At 39.6% G+C, this 17,874-nt stretch overlaps 1 protein-coding gene across 1 annotated transcript in view; it reads left to right on the top strand.

The window, feature by feature from the left end:
* The window catches only part of ccdc177 (coiled-coil domain containing 177), a 152,570-nt gene that overhangs the window by 48,145 nt on the left and 86,551 nt on the right, over positions 1 to 17,874 (top strand). The gene's annotated exons all lie outside the window — the stretch shown is intronic.

The following is a 17,874-nucleotide window of genomic DNA, read 5'->3' as shown; positions in this document are numbered from 1 at the left end:
GTCTGTACCAGTACATCTGGAAATGGTTAGCATCCTTGGTATGGCTGCAGTCCATTGTTGCATTATTACCCTGTTGTTCCCACAGCATGGGAGTTTGTGTGACATCCTTGGCATCAGTTAGACCTGTGTGTGTAGAACAGTTCAATTAATAATGAACATTTTTAAATATAAAACTTTAAACCATAATCACTTGTTTCTGCCATCTCTAAAATAAGAAACACCATAAATGAGATTTTACTCAACTCACCTTTGATCCAAAGCAGAAATATCAAAAAGGTGAGGTGACCATATATGAAAATGTCCATGTTGTAGACGATAGGAACACATGAATAAATGACAGTTTGAATTTATGTTGATATCAAGAGTTTCAGGTGGGCGTGTCACTGCTTTGTGGGGAGCTCTGTGATCCTGTTATCTTCGGGTTTACCACTGACAGTTGTATTTGTGGTACTTGACATCCCCCTGCAGTCCATGATGTTTCTGTGTCTCTATGTTAGCCCTTCCACAGCATGACAACCTGTCCAGTGAGTACCCCACCTCTCATCCTGTGACCCGGAATTGGATAAGCAGAATAAAACGGATTAATGGAAGAAGTTCATTGGGAAACATCTGATACACACAGCAAATGGATGAAACAATATGAGGAGGGATCGCTTAACCATTATGTCGATGCTGTTTCAGATGGTTTCATGAAGTACAACTGTTGATTACCACTTTTAATGATACTAGATAAAGGCTAAAGAAGACAGATTACAAGAGGCTTTGCATTTTTATGATTGTTGTTTCAACATTTATATGGCTGACTGTGAAAATCTTGACAGAAAAATGGGTACAGCTTGATTGCAGGAAACAGAATTATGTGTTTGGCTTTAATCATAGATCAAAATTAATGCTCTAATTCTTCCAATGATTCTTGCAACTATTAGTATTTGAAATGAGCTACCAATGTGAAACTTTCAGTAACTTTTTTCCGAGGCTAGATTTAGTTGCATACTGGCTGCAGGTGTTCAGATATGAATCTCTCTGCAGAGACATTAAGAGAGGTTTTTGTATTGCCTTTAGTGGAATCTGTAGTACCGTGCTGGCAGCACAGAAATACACAGCACTGTCAGTCACTGAAACATTAGAAATGGTCAGGTTTGAATGTTTTCTGGCATTTCCATTAAAGCTGATTTTCCCTTTCACATCATTCTCAGGGTTTGGATATCCCTCATTTAGGTATCCGAGGAACTTTAGAGCTCTGTGTTCGTCTTGTTTATACCAAAGAATCCGATCAAAAATTGACACATTGTGTGAACAGTGGATCTGACTGGAAACAGATTGACCAACTTTCTTAATGATGAAAGGAGGTGTTTGCTGGACCGTGTAGGTACTAGAAACTCCTGTGGGGGGGGAGAGAAAAAAAACATATGATTTTTAAAAAGTGAAATTACCAGATGAGTGGAAATTTTCTCATGTTAGAATACTCACCATACTTCCCTATGAGCTGAAAGAAATAGATAAAGAAGACTGTGGACATCATGTCGAATATAGACCCTTCCTTTTCTGTCCTGTGGAGTTCATCACAGTTAAAATATGACAGATGTGAAACCAAAGCTTTGACTTTATCAGTATGCTATGTAGATACTGTGGCATTTGGGCGTGTGCAAAATGTTTGTGACATTATTCATTTGCTGACATTTGTCTCCCCCTGTGGGTGTGAAATATATCATCTTTGTTATCAGCAAATACAGATTTTTATGAAGTGGGACTGTCTTTGAGTGAAATATGTTTTGTTTGTTTTATTTTGCTTTTTTAACATAATGGTTGGTAGTAATTTCAGTGTGTGTGTGTGTGTGTGTGTGTGTGTGTATGGTTCTGTATGTCATATCATTAACCAGTCATTTAAAACTAACTAAATCTATCTTTCTTTATTTCACTGATTCATTTTATTAAACTGAATGACTTAATCACCCTGCGAATATCAGTTTCTAATTTTCTATGAATGGTTTTTCATGTGGTCATGTATGTGGAAGGTTCATATATGCAGCTTTATGATAAAAAAAAATAATGGTTTAGTCCATGGATTTATGTTTTTTGACCTGCACAGATTTCTTTGAACATTATTGCAGTTAGTCATGGCACTGTGGCCCCTGACGCACCGCACAGAAATACAAGCCTGCTTTAAGAGACCGTCTTTTCAGTTACAGCTGCAACACTAGTAGTAGTCTATCTTAACAACTATACAGTAATAATAAAGCTGAAAAGCAGCCACAGTCTCTAAGTGCCATTAAAAATAATGAGTCTAAAGTTCCCTGTGTGTGAGATTATCTTCTGCTTCCTGACACCAGCAGTGCAGGATTATTTCAAGTGTCTAAATCACTTGTTTGACTGTGTTGACTTACAGCACAGAAATGCACTGTTCTCTTCGTCCAGCACCTTCTCCATTGTCAGAGATCCAGTTTGAATGTCACTCTGTGTTGCTGAACATTTGTCCTCATGAGGCCTCCTTCATATTTTTGCAGGAGATTTAGAGACGTGAAAAGAACATACCTCATTCCCTCACATGGCAGCTTTTTAAATCTGTGCAGGTTAAAAACTATCAAGCTTCCTTTGAATGAAGATGGAATAATAAGCATGCATTCAGTAGTTTGACTGTATGTGAGTAGTAAAGATCGAAACTTCCAGTGAAGAACATTTTTATTTTATTGTGCTCTGGGGATCTTAAACTTAAGAGCCCAGAGTCTCTGTTAGTGTGTGTGAGATGGTAGTTGGGAAGCTGAAGAGCTTCATACGATTTCCCGATCTGTAGTTGTACTTGAGGTCCCCCTACAGTACAGGGAATAATTGCAACACTTGTGCCAACCATTCAGTGAGGTTTTTGTTCAGCTTTCACATGAGTCTGTATCACTGTGCTCACTGACGGCACAGAAATACCAGCCGCTGTCTTTTGGCTCCAGGTTCTTCACTGTAAATGTCCCGTCACGAGCCTCAGTCTTTGTGGCTGAGTATTTCTCTTTGCTGAATTTTCCAAAGTCGTGATCAGATTTTTTGGCTGTTGTCGTGAACACAATCAGTTCCATATTTTCTCCTGGCAGCTGTCTGTACCAGTACATCTGGAAATAAGAAGCATCCTTGGTATGGCTGCAGTCCATTGTTGCATTATTACCCTGTTGTTCCCACAGCATGGGAGTTTGTGTGACATCCTTGGCATCAATTAGACCTGTGTGTGTGTAGAACAGTTTGGTTAATAATGCAGATGTTTAAGTATAAAGCCTTTAATTATGATCATTTGTTTCTGCCGTCCCTACAATAAGTAACAGCATAAATGAGATCTCAGTACAACTCACCTTTGATCCAAAGGAGAAATATCAAAAAGCTGAAGTGACCATATATGAAAATGTCCATGTTGTAGAAGATGGGAGCACGTGAATAAATGACAGTTTGAATTTATGTTGATATCAAGAGTTGCAGGTGGGAGTGTCACTGCTTTGTGGGGAGCTCTTTGATCTGTGGTATCTCTAACGTCAATTGTGAGTATTTGTGGTCCTTGACATCCCCCTACAGTTCATTATGTGAGATTTTTGTACAGGTGTTGAGTGTGGCTGTATCGCTGTAATTTTCCATCAATTAGACCTGTGTGTAACAAAGCCAAGTTATTGTGTAACTTAATTTTTTTTTTATCAATTTCTATCAAGTATTAAAGGTTTTTCTCATCCTAGATCTCATAAAAAAAAAAACCTTTCAGTTCCAAAAAATTGCTTCAAAGTAGTTTAAGTTGAATCTGTATTATATAGATGTTTTTTGGGAATTACCTGATGCCCACAGCAAGAAGATTAATATTATGAGGAGGCCTCTTTTATTAATGATGATGTCCATGTTCTGTTTTGACAAGAACTCACTGAGTTAGTTACATGAAGAGTTTTTCAGGCGGGAGTGTCACTCAACAAAACTGTCATGATGTGTAGATCAGAGTATATATGGTGCTGTTGATCCCCCTGCAGGTGATTAGTTTTGCTAACATTATCTAATGAGCATTACCGATGAAGATTTCAGCATTTTTTCTGCTTTTTGATCATCGTTTAGAAATTTATATTCCTAACTGTCAAATTCCTGAAAAACATCCAGCTTGATTGTATGAAGCAGACTTATGTGACTGACTTTAATCATTGATTATAATTAATGCTGTGCATTTTCCAATGACAACAGCAACTCTTTAGGTTTGAACTGATCCAGCAACATGACTTCAGATAGGATGAAATTTGTCTTGAAACTTTCAGTGACTTTTTTCTGAGGCTAGGTTTACTTGCAGACTGGCAGCAGGTGTTTAGATATTAATCTGTCTCATAGACATTGGGAGAGGTTTTTGTATTGACTTCAGTTGGATCTGTAGTACTGTGCTGACTAGCAGCACAGAAATACACAGCACTGTCAGTCACTGAAACATTAGAAATGGTCAGGTTTGAATATTTTTTGGCGTTTCCGTTAAAGCTGATTTTTCCTTTCACATCCTCCTCGGGGTAGGGAAAGTTCAGATTTAGGTATCCGAGGAACTGTGGAGCTCTGTGTTCATCTTGTTTATACCAGAGAATCCGTTCAAAAATTGACACGTTGTGTGAACAGTGGATCTCACTAGAAACAGATTGACCAACTTTCTTAATGATGGAAGGAGGTGTTTGCAGGACATTGTAGGTGGTAGAAACTCCTGTTGGGAATAAAATAACACATGATTATTTTAGAAATGAAATTACCAGCTGTGTGATTATTTCCTGATCGTAGAATACTCACCATTATCCCCCATCAGCTGAAAGAAAAAGAGAATGAAGACTGTGGAGATCATGTTGAACATAGGTTCTTCCTTTCCTCTCCTGTGAAGCACATCACAGTTAATGCATGACAGATATGAAACCAAAGCTTTGACTTTATCTGCAGGCTATGTGTAGATATTGTGGTTTTGGGCATGTGCAATATGTTTGCTGCCTTATGTCATTTGCTGACATTTGTCTCCCCCTGGGGGTGTAAAAATCATTATCTTTCCCCTGTGTCCCCTTTGTTTGTACTCACTTCAGCATCGATATTCCTTTTACTCATGTGAGATCAGACCACAATCATTTAAATCTGTATCTAAAGTTATCGTTCTATATTTTACTGATTCATTTAGTTTTGTATCCACTGACTGACTTGCATTTATCAACTAGTAAAAATGAGTTTGTGTAAACTATTCTTGATGCACGATTCATACGTGCAGATGGATCATATATGCCACTTTGTGATGAAAATGAATGTCTGTCTTATACAGATGTTGCACATTGGTCCCTGAAACACAGAACAGAAATACAAGCCTTTATCTTATGGCTCCAGATTCCTCACTGTGAGCATCAGGTTTAGTGGCCTCAGTTCAAACCTTGAATATATCTGAAATTAAAGGTTATTACAAATGTAGCTGTTGTATGTTCAAAGTACATAGGTGCTTTTGGGTGTACAACAGAAAGATTAATAGCCTGAGGAGCCTGTGTTTCATATTAATGATAATCTCCATCTTCTGATAGTGAAGTACTACAAGTCACATGAAATGAAGAAATGAAGAGTTCAGGTGGGAGTGTCGCTGCAGTATCAGCTGATAAGAGGTCCCGCCACAGTGCATACAGAATTCCCCATGGATTACCAGTTCTCTAGATCAGGACAGATTTGATAACATTCAAATTACGGATTACCTGACAGAAATATTTCCAGCTTCAGAAAGGAAGTTTTTTTTCAACTTGTTTGAAGTGCATAGAGAGCATTGCTAAAGCAAATTACTGTGTATTTAAAATATCATATTAATTGAACACGAATTTAACAAACTCAAACTTGAAAGGGAAGCTAGCTGCAGGTGCTCAGGAGCCCCAGCACTTTGTTCTGTCAGGCAAATAAGGGAATAGGTTTTTGTACTGACTTTACAGTGAACTGCAGCACTGTGGCGTTTGGCAGCACAGAAATACACTGCACTGTCACTGAACTTTAGATTATAGATGGTGAGGGCTGACTTTTTACGGCCATCTCCGTCAAAGCTGATATTTCCACTCGGATTGCTTTCTTTATTCACGAACTGCAGGTTGACATATCCCAGGATCTCCAAAGTTTGGTGTTGGTCTTGCTTGTACCAAAGAATGACCTCATAATCTTTAATGCCGTGTGAACATTTGATTTCACTTTGAACAGATTCACCAATTCTCCTAATGATGGAAGGAGGTGTTCGGGAGACATTTTTTGTGTCAGATGCACCTGTGGAAAAACAGTGTTTAAATACAAGAATCATTATGTTATAATCATTGTATTGTTATAATTATTGTTGTTTTCTCTACCTGTAATTTCTGGGAAGCGCAGAAAACAAAATATAGTGACCACAATGATCATTTTAAACGATTTATCTCGGCTTTCCTTTCAGTATAGTCGGTTCATTAGCTGTGGATGAGAATAGATCGCGGTTACCAGATGATGACCATGGGAGGTGTCAGCAGGTTTCTACTTCATTTCGTAAACTAGCAGTGGAAAACATTGTCATCATTTGACAATCTGTGGGCGTGAAGATTTAATTTATTGAGGTCTGTCTCCACCTACTGGAGTGAGGTTACTGTAAATGGAGCACAAGCCATGTGGCGTTAGATTCTGCACTCATCCTTCTATAGAAACTGACTCGGTGTGGCGCTGATTATTAATTCAACACATGTATTCCTTTTGTTTCTTTTCAGTGGGACTGTATCTAAAAGGGTAAACATTATAACTGGTGAACACACTTAATTTTATAATGATGAATTGATGTGGTTTTAGCTGATCGTTGCATCTTTGCCCTGTGTTTTGTTTTGTTTTTTCCCCTAGATTATGGAGGTCTCTGTGACAGACCTGTGAGTTTAACACAACATTTTACCACATGCAATATATTTGACACAGTTTTCCATTGAAACACTCTGAAAACCCCTGGAACTCTTACATTAATGGGAAAAATATGAATATGTTCATCAGATTATAAATGACCTGAAGTCCACTTTAAAATGAAGAATAATCAGAGGACTACCTGTTTGATGAAAACAGTATCCATGTCCTATTGGCTGCAGGTGAGACTGTCACTATAGTTTAGAATTGATCCCACAAATACGTATTATGTGTGTGTGTACAGTGGGACACAAAAGTTTGGGCAACCTTGTTAATAGTCATTATTTTCCTGTATAAATCGTTGGTTGTTACAATTAAAAATGTCAGTTAAATATGTCATATAGGAAACACACACAGTGATATTTGAGAAGTGAAATGAAGTTTCTTGGATTTACAGAAAGCGTGCAATAATTGTTTAAACAAAACCAGGCAGGTGCATAAATTTGGGCACTGTTTTCATTTTATTGATTCCAAAACCTTTAGAACTAATTATTCAGTTTTCAGTTTTCAGTTTTATTTGTCATATGCAAGTTAGCACAGGGTCAACATTGCAATGAAATGTGTTTTACGAGCAGCAGTCACTCAGCAGCATGATATAGTAGGAGAAAATATAATAAAATATAATAAAATAAAATATAAAAATATAAAAATAGTAAGGAGCAAAATATTAGAGAGACATGGTAAAAGAGAAAAGATGACTAAATATATATGTATCTATAAATATAAATATATGTACACTAGTGATTAAATAAGAAAATCTTGAAAAGAAATATGACGGGAGGGTAGATGGGATATTGCACAGGAATGAGCAGCAGAAAATTACAGTATTGCACTTTTAAATATAAATATCAATGACAATAAAGTGAAGTGACCAGTGCAGATTAAACAGAGTACTTGTGAAGCTGCAGGGTAGCTTCTGAGTGCTGTGTTGTGTGTGTTTAAGTGTTGTGGTTGAGGTGTCGTACGGCTTGGAGGTAAAAACTGTTTTTAAGTCTTGTAGTCCGAGCAGACAGACTCCTGTAACGTCTGCCAGATGGTAACAAGGAGAACAGCTGATGTGCTGGGTGGCTGTGGTCCTTGATGATGCTGTGTGCTTTACGGAGGCATCGCTGGAGGTAAATGTCCTGAATGGCAGGAAGCCTCGTGCCAGTGATGTGCTCTGCTGCCTTCACCACACTCTGTAGTGCTTTACGGCTGCTGGCAGAGCAGCTTCCGTACCAAATTGTGATGCAGCTCGTCAGCAAGCTCTCGATCGTACACCTGTAGAAATTTGAGGTGATGTTGGCGTTCATGCTAAACTTCCTCAGCCTCCTCAGGAAGTAGAGCCGCTGGCGAGCTTTCCTGATAGCAGTGTCTGTGTGAAGGGTCCAGGAGAAGTCCTCGGTGATGTTGACTCCAAGGAACTTGAAGCTGCTGACCCTTTCAACCTTGACACCGTTGATGTGGATGGGCTGGTGTTCTCTGACTGGTCGTTTCCGGTAGTCCACTATCATCTCTCTAGTTTTGCTGATGTTGAGAGTCAGGTTATTTTCCAGACACCACTCGTACAGCGCCATCACCTTCTCTCTATAGGCCGTCTCATCATTGCCTGTGATGAGGCCTATGATGGTTGTGTCATCAGCAAACTTGATGATGGTGTTGGACTCGTGTTTAGCAACACAGTCGTGTGTGAACAGGGAATATAGGAGGGGGCTAAGCACACAACCCTGTGGCGTACCTGTGTTTAAGATGAGTGATGAGGAGGTGTGCTTACCAACTCTCACCACCTGGGGCCTGTTTGTTAGGAAGTTTAGAATCCATCTGCAGATTGGTGTTCCCAGCCCAAGGTCGACGAGCTTCGTGGCAAGTTTCAAGGGGATGATGGTGTTAAATGCAGAGCTGTAGTCGATGAAGAGCATCCTTGCATATGTATTCCCTTTTTCCAGGTGAGTGAGGGTGGTGTGCGTTGCCAGGGCGATGGCATCCTCTGTGGCTCTGTTTGTCCGATAGGCAAACTGAAGAGGGTCCAGTATGTCAGGGAGGGAGGAGCAGATGTGACCTTTGACCAGCCGCTCCAGGCACTTCATGATGACTGATGTCAGTGCAACAGGACAGTAGTCATTCAGACAGGAGACCACTGATTTTTTGGGAACGGGAATGATGGTGGATGCTTTGAGGGACGTGGGGACCACTGACTGCCTCAGGGAGAGGTTGAAGATGTTGGTGAACACCTCTGCCAGCTCGTCTGCACACACTCTGAGTAGCCGGCCTGGGATGCCGTCTGGTCCTGGAGCTTTGTGAGGATTTACCTTTTTAAAGGTCCATCTCACAGCTTCTGTTCTCAGAGTTAAAGTTGCAGCCTCACTGTCCTCCTGAGGGTAGAGGATCTGCTCTCTGTTGTCTGCATCAAAACGAGCATAGAAGTTGTTGAGCTCGTCTGCGAGAGAAGCAGTGGGCTGAACACTGACTGTGTTGACCTTCTTGTAGTCAGTGATGCAGCGCAGTCCATTCCACAGTCGCCTGGTGTCAAAGCTGTGGTAGCTGGACTCCATTTTGTCCCTGTAGTCCTTTCTGGCCTTTTTTATGGACTTTCGGAGGTCATACCTGGCTGCTTTATAAGCATCAGCATCCCCGGAGTTAAAGGCAGAGGTCCGCACTTTTAGCTTGGTGCGAACGTCTTTATTTACCCAGGGTTTCTGATTTGGATATATGCGGACAGTGGTTTTTGTGATGATATCATCCATGCACTTTCCAATATATCCAATGACAGAGTCTGTGAGTTCATTGATGTTGCCATCAGCTGCATCCACAAATATCTGCCAGTCAGTTGTCTCAAAGCAGTCCTGCAGGACCTCCTCAGCCTCACTGTCCCATTTGTAAATAACCCTGGAAGCTGGTTTTTCCTGTTTCAGTCTTTGTCTGTATGCAGGCAGCAGCAGTATGGAACAATGGTCTGCCTTACCAAAAGCTGGGCGGGGGAGGGGTTTGTAGCACTCTTTGAATGGAGTGTAACAGTGGTCCAATGTTTGATCACCTCTTTGTAATTATTGGAACTCAAATTGGCTTGGTAAGCTCAGCGACCCCTGACCTACATACACAGGTGAATCCAATAATGAGAAAGAGTATTTAAGGGGGTCAATTGTAAGTTTCCCTCCTCTTTTAATTTTCTCTGAAGAGTAGCAACATGGGGGTCTCAAAACAACTCTCAAATGAGTTGTTTTGTTGTGCTGCTGAAATACTGAATACTCTAAATGGGACCTTAGTCAAACTCACCTCTAATGCATAGCAGAAGCATCAAACAATAGAGGTGAATGTGTTTGATCATGGTCTGGCTTGTAGTACCTTTTAAAACACAAATAAATGACGGTATGAATTTATATTGGTATGAAGAGTTGGAGTTGGTGGGAGTGTCACTGCTCTGTGTGGAGCTCTGTCATCCTGTTGTCTGTGGTGTCACCATTCACACGTTGAATCAACATTCAGTTGTGAGTATTTGTGGTCCTTGACATCCCCCTACAGTTCATGATCTGGAGTTTTTGTACGGGTGTTGAGTGTGGCTGTATCACTGTGCATACTAACAGCACAGAAATACAAGCCTTGATCTCCTGGCACCAAATTCTTCACTATCAGTGTCCCACTGTGAGCGTCAGGCTTGGTGGCTGAGAATTTTTCATCCCTGAAGTCTGGTTCAAAGTCGGGTTGGGAGTTTGCAGTAGTAAACACCATTTGTTTCATTAGTTCTCCCGGCAGCTGTCTGTACCAGTACATATAGTAATAGCTACTGCCATAGGTATGACTGCATTCTATAGATACATTATCACCCTGGTTTTTCCAGAGCATGGAGGTCTGCTTGACTTCCCCCCCATCAGTTAGACCTGTGTGTAATGATAGAAGCAATCATGATCAATTATTCATTTCCACTAAGCATTAAATATTTTTTGTTATCCTAAATCTCTTAAAACAAAATGACAGGCAATTAAAATAAATTGTTTAAAAACATGAAATGGTTTAAGTTGAATTTGTATGATAAAGTTTATTGGGAATTACCTGATACCCACAGCAATAAGAATAAAAATATGAGGCGACGTCGTTTGCTCATGATGAAGATGTCAACGTTCTGTTTGGCATGACCTGTTTGAGACAGTTGTATGAAGAGTTGGAGGCGGGAGTGATGCTCAATGAAATTGTAAGTATATGTGACGCTGCTGGTCCGCCTACAGGTAATCATTAACAACAACATATGATGACTGAGGAAGCTGGATTTTGGTACATGGTGCATTTTTTTTTTTTTTTTTGATTGTTTTTTGAAATTTTCTCTGGCTGACTGAAATTCTTGACAAGGAAACTGGTCCAGCTTGATTATAGGAATTGCATGTCAGTGTTCTGTCAGTGAACATAATTAATTTGTTCCTGCTTTCACCAATTAAAGGAAATCTTAAGGATTTAATTGAGCCTGAAATGTGACTTCAAAGGGGATCAAACTTGTTCAATTAGTCAGTCTAGATTTAGTTGCAGACTGGCAGCAGGTGTTCAGATATGAATCTGTCAGAGACATTAGGAGAGGTTTTTGTATTGACTTGAGTGGAATCTGTATTTCTGTGCTAACTAGCAGCACAGAAAGCACTGTCAGTCACAGAAACATTAGAAATGGCCAGGTTTGATTTCACTTTCAACAGATTCACCAATTCTCTTAATGATGGATGAAGGTGTTTGGTTGGCACGTTTTGTGTCAGATGCACCTGTGGAAAAGCAAACAGGATGTTTAAATATAGGAATCATTAAGTTTGCATTATATTGTTGTCATTATTGTTCATTTTTCCTACCTGTAGTTTCTGACAAGAAAAGGAAACAAAGTATAGCAACGACAGAAATCATGTTAAACAATTTCAGCCTGCTATCCTTTCAGTATAGTCGGTTCATCACTTGTGGTTAAGAATAGATTGTGGTTACCAGATGATGAACATGGGAGGTGTCAGCAGTTGTCTATGTCATTGCTTTAAGAGCAGAATCTTCATACTGCAGTCTGTGAAAGTGATGATTTCATTTGTTGAAGTCTGTCTCCATCTGCTGGAATAAGGGTACTGCAAATGGTGTGGAGCTGGGCCTCAGCACATATTCTTTCTTAAGGAAATAACTGTGACTGTGTGGCTGATTATTAGTCCAACACAACATGTTCCTCTTATTTAATTTCAGTGTGACTGAATGTAAAACTGTTAACATTAACAGAAAATTTTACTACGGTATAGTAGAACAAAGACAGCAATTTGTGACACTTGCTGATTATTTCTTTATCCTAAACAAATGCTGTACAGAGGAGCACAAATATCTCATGCACCTTTCTTTGTACTATACAGTTAAAAGCTCCCAAGGTGGTTTTAATGATGTCTATAAAGTCAGAATATAAAGATAAAAAACTGCAGGTGCATGTATTGTGTGGTGGGTACCACAGTAGAGGAGATTAGTAGTCAAAACTTTGCACTGACAGTGTACTGGGGTTTTTGTTCAGCTACTGGGTGCATCTGTATCACTGTGTTTGCTCACAGCACAGAAATACAAGCCTTTATCTGTAGGCTCCAGATCTTTCACTGTGAATGTCCCAGTGTAAGCGTCAGGCTTGGTGGCTGCGAATTTCTCTGTGCTGAAATGTCCAAAGTCATGATCAGGTTTTGCTGTACTTGTGAACACAACGAGTTTCATAGTTTCTCCAGGCAGCTGCCTGTACCAATACATCTGGTTGTGAAAAATATCCTTTGTGTGGTTGCAGTTTATTGTTACATCCTCGCCCTGTTTTTTCCAAATCATGGAGGTCTGGGTGACATCACTCCCATCACCTGTGAGTTTAACAAAAGCAACCTTTTATATGTAGCACAGTTTTACATTCAAACACTCTGAACAAAACAAAACATGAAAATATTGCTAAACCTGTAAATCACCTGAAGTCCACTTCAAGATGAAGCATAATCCGAGGATGAGCCATTTGATGAAAACAAGTTCCATGTTTGACTTGAGAGAAGGTGTCAGCATGTGAAGAGCTGCAGGTGGGACAGTCACTACAGTGTGTGATGTGATATCGTGAGCTGTTCTATACACATCTGCACTTTCAGTCTAACTGCAGATGGGAACCACGTGGCACTCGGTGGCCCCCTACAGTCCATCAGTGCCATCGGCATTGGCTGTGATCTCAAACTGTAACACTGACAAACTGTTTGTCATCTTGTGCAGTGAGATAATAGATGTCTCTCTACTCAGAATGAAAAAAAGCTTCTGATTTTTATATTTTTCTGTATGTTATCATTGTAGTTTCAAGAAAACAAGGTGAATGAAAGTAATTAGTCTTGTAAAAGAACGAAAAATGCTCCTTTTTTGTGCTCTTTAAAGTTAGTTTTCTAACTTTAAATCAAATGGTTACATAAAGTAACACAGCTGCAAATGTTTGTATTTCTTTTCTCAGACTACAGTGTAGATCAAGAGCATGGTGAAAAATGAATGCTCTAAATGGGACCTTAGTCAAAGTCACCTCTCATCCATAGCAGAAGCGTTAAACAATACAGGTGAATGTGTTTGATAATGTCTGTGTTGTAGTAGTCTTTGAAACACGAATAAATGACAGTATGAATTTATATTGCTATGAAGAGTTGCAGGTGGTTGTGTCACTGCTCTGTGTGGAGCTCTGTCATCCTGTTGTCTGTGGTGTCACCTTTCACACGATGAATCAACGTTCAGTTGTGAGTATTTGTGATCCTTGACATCCCCCTACAGTTCATGATCTGAGGTTTTTGTACGGGTGTTGAGTGTGGCTGTATCACTGTGCATACTAACAGCACAGAAATACAAGCCTTGATCTCCTGGCACCAAATTCTTCACTATCAGTGTCCCACTGTGAGCGTCAGGCTTGGTGGCTGAGAATTTTTCATCCCTGAAGTCTGGTTCAAAGTCGGGTTGGGAGTTTGCAGTAGTAAACACCATTTGTTTCATTAGTTCTCCAGGCAGCTGTCTGTACCAGTACATTTGGAAATAGCTACTGCCATAGGTATGACTGCATTCTATAGATACATTATCACCCTGGTTTTTCCAGAGCATGGAGGTCTGCTTGACTTCCCCCCCATCAGTTAGACCTGTGTGTAATGATAGAAGCAATCATGATCAATTATTCATTTCCACTAAGCATTAAATATTTTTTGTTATCCTAAATCTCTTAAAACAAAATGACAGGCAATTAAAATAAATTGTTTAAAAACATGAAATGGTTTAAGTTGAATTTGTATTATAAAGTTTATTGGGAATTACCTGATACCCACAGCAATAAGAATAAAAATATCAGGCGACGTCGTTTGCTCATGATGAAGATGTCCACGTTGTGTTTGGCATGACCTGTTTGAGACAGTTGTATGAAGAGTTGGAGGCGGGAGTGATGCTCAATGAAATTGTAAGTATATGTGACGCTGCTGGTCCGCCTACAGGTCATGATTTCCATTAACAATAACATATGATGACTGAGGAAACTGGATTTTGGTACATGGTGCATTTTTTTTTTTTTAATTGTTTTTTAAAATTTTCCCTGGCTGACTGAAATTCTTGACAAGGAAACTGGTCCAGCTTGATTATAGGAATTGCATGTCAGTGTTCTGTCAGTGAACATAATTAATTTGTTCCTGCTTTCACCAATTAAAGGAAATCTTAAGGATTAAATTGAGCCTCAAATGTGACTTCAGAGGGGATCAAACTTCATCAGTTAGTCATTTTTTTCAATGTCTGGGTTTGGTTGCAGACTGGCAGCAGGTGTTCAGATATGAATCTATCAGAGACATTAGGGTTTATAGGTTTTTGTATTGACTTTAGTGGAATCTGTAGTACTGTGCTGACTAGCAGCACAGAAATACACAGCACTGTCAGTCACAGAAACATTAGAAATGGCCAGGTTTGAATATTTTTGGCCATCTCCATCAAAGCTGATTTTCCCTTTGACATCATCCTCAATGTTTGGATATTTCAGATTTAGGTGTCCCAGAAGTTGTAGGACTCCTTTTTCATCTTGCTTGTACCAGAGAATGACCTGATAACTTGGTATGCTGTGTGAACATTTGATTTCACTTTCGACAGATTCACCAATTCTCTTAATGATGGATTGAGGTGTTTGGTTGACACGTTTTGTGTCAGATGCCCCTGTGGAAAAGCAAAAAATGACATTAAATACAGAAATCTTTAACAATACATTATGTGTTTTATCATTAGTATTGTTGTTTTCCCTACCCGTCATTTCTGGCAAGTGAAGAAAACAAAATATAGAGACCACAGCAATCATGTCAAACAATTTAAGCTAACTGTCCTTTCACGTATTGTCAGTTCATCAGCTGTGGATGAGAATAAATCGCTGGTAACAGATAACCTGAGGAGGTGTCTGCAGTTGTTTGTGTCATTGCACGTCATAGCTGAGCAGCAGAATCTTCATAAGACAGTCTGTGAAAGTGATGGTTTCATTTATTGAACTCTGTCTCCACCTAGTGGAGTAAATGGAGTGAAGGCTATGTGGAGTTGGATGCTGTGGCACAGACTTTATACAGGAACAGTCTCACAGTGTGGCTGATTATTAATTTAACTAAATTGATTTCTTTTATTTAGTTTCAGTTAGCTGGATCTAAAATGGTAAACATGACTAGAAGTGAGCACTTTAATTATTACACGGTAGAACATTTACAGCAATTCTGAGTACTTCTTATTTTCTCTATCATACATTTCAGTTACAAACATCATGTGCTGCCAAGAATATTTTTGATCATCTCTATAAAGTCAGAATATAAAGAATAACTGTCACAGATAAAAAGCTGCAGGTGCATTTATTGTGTGGTGGGAGGAGATTAGTAGTTAAAACTTTGCAGACAGTGTACTGGGGTTTTTGTTCAGCTACTGGGTGCATCTGTATCACTGTGTTTGCTCACAGCACAGAAATACAAGCCTTTGTCTTTAGGCTCCAGATCCTTCACTGTGAACGTCCCAGTGTAAGCGTCAGGCTTGGTGGCTGAGAATTTCTCTGTGCTAAAATTTCCAAAATCATGATCAGGTTTTGCTGTACTTGTGAACACAACGAGTTTCATAGTTTCCCCAGGCAGCTGTCTGTACCAATACATCTGAGAATAAGTATAATCCTTTGTGTGGTTGCAGTTTATTGTTGCATCCTCGTCCTGTTTTTTCCAAATCATGGAGGTCTGGGTGACATCACTCCCATCACCTGTGAGATTAACAGAAGATGTTACCGCACGCAACCTTTTATATGTAGCACAGTTTTACATTGAAACACTCTGAAAACACCTGAATAACTCTCGGTGATGGCTAAAACAAGAAAATATTGCTAAACATGTAAATCACCTGAAGTCCACTTTAAAATGAAGCATAATCCGAGGACAAGCTGTTTAATAAAAACAATTTCCATGTTCTACTTGAGAGAAGGTGTCAGCATGTGAAGAGCTGCAGGTGAGACTGTCACTACAGTGTGTGATGTGATCCCACGAGCTGCTCTATACATATCACTTTCACTCTAGCTGCAGGTGGGAACTACGTGGCACTCGGTGTCCCCCTACAGTCCATCAGTGCCATCAGTTTTAGTTGTGATTTCAAACTTTAAGACTAATAAGATGTTTGTCAGCTTGACGGTGCTGAATAAGAGATGATAGCTGTCTCTGTATTCAGATAGGAAAAAAATAGTGTTTATTTTTTCTTTAACTTGTTATCAGCGTATCTTCTGAACATACAAATTCTGGTTCCACACCCTGTGTGGTGTCCTCCAACATGTTGGACTTAATGTTCAGAGCTGTGGTTGCTTTTCAGACATCTTTCAAATTTAGAGTTGAGACATGTCTGAGATTTTACCCACTGATTGGAAACTGTAAAGCTTCAGTAGAAGAAACTAAAACTTGAACCTTCTTTGTCAGATGGCATAGATCAATTTATACTCACAGGTCTGCTTTATGTAAGGTTTGAATGAGTAAATGAAACTATGAATTTATGTTGGCATACAGAGTTGCAGGTGCGAGTGTCACTGCTCTGTGTGGAGCTCTGTCATCCTGTTATCTGTGGTGTCACCTTTCACATGACGAATCAACGTTTAGTTGTGAGTATTTGTGATCCTTGACATCCCCCTACAGTTCATGATCTGAGGTTTTTGTACGGGTGTTGAATGTGTCTGTATCACTGTGAATTCTGACAGCACAGAAATACAAGCCTCGATCTCCTGGCACCAAATTCTTCACTGTCAGTGTCCCACTGTGAGCGTCAGGCTTTGTTACTGAGAATTTTTCATCCCTGAAGTCTGGCTCAAAGTCAGGTTCGGCGTTTGGGATAGTGTAAACCATTTGTTTCATTGGTTCTCCAGGCAGCTGTCTGTACCAGTACATCTGGTAAAACTCTATATTGGTTTGGTTGCAGTTTAGAGTTGCATCTTCACCCTGGTTTTTCCAAAGCATGGAGGCCTGGTTGACACTTCCATATGTTCGACCTGTAACGATGCATGTTATTATGGGGTTTTTTTTTTCTTTCTACTATTTTTAGCATTAAAAAAGTGTTTTGTTATCCACAATTTCTTAGAACAAAATAACTGTCAATTTAAATAAGTTGTTTCAAAATGTGAAATAGTTGAATAGCTGAATTGGTATAATAAAAGAGTTTACTGCGAATTACCTGATACCCAGAGCAAAAAGTTTAAAATGACGCAGCCTTGTTTGTTCATCATGTTTTTTACAAGACCAGTTTGAGACAGACGTGTGACAAGCTTCAGGTGGGAGTGTTGCTTAATGAAGCTGAAGTGTAGAGTGGAGTAGATATACTGATGCTGTTGGTCCCCCTACAGGTCATCACTTAGTCAGGCTTGGTGGCTGTGAATTTCTCCCTGCTGAAATTTCCAAAATCATGATCAGGTTTTGCTGTAGTTGTGAACACAACTAGTTTCATAGTTTCTCCAGGAAGCTGTCTGTACCAATACATCTGAGAATAGTCTACATTCTTGGTATGTCT

The sequence above is a fragment of the Neolamprologus multifasciatus genome, chromosome 19 (assembly GCF_963576455.1).
Source record: "Neolamprologus multifasciatus chromosome 19, fNeoMul1.2, whole genome shotgun sequence".
Classification (NCBI taxonomy): Eukaryota; Metazoa; Chordata; class Actinopteri; order Cichliformes; family Cichlidae; genus Neolamprologus; species Neolamprologus multifasciatus.
The sequence above is the reverse complement of the archived record's forward strand: the minus strand, read 5'-3'. Positions and strand labels throughout refer to the sequence as shown.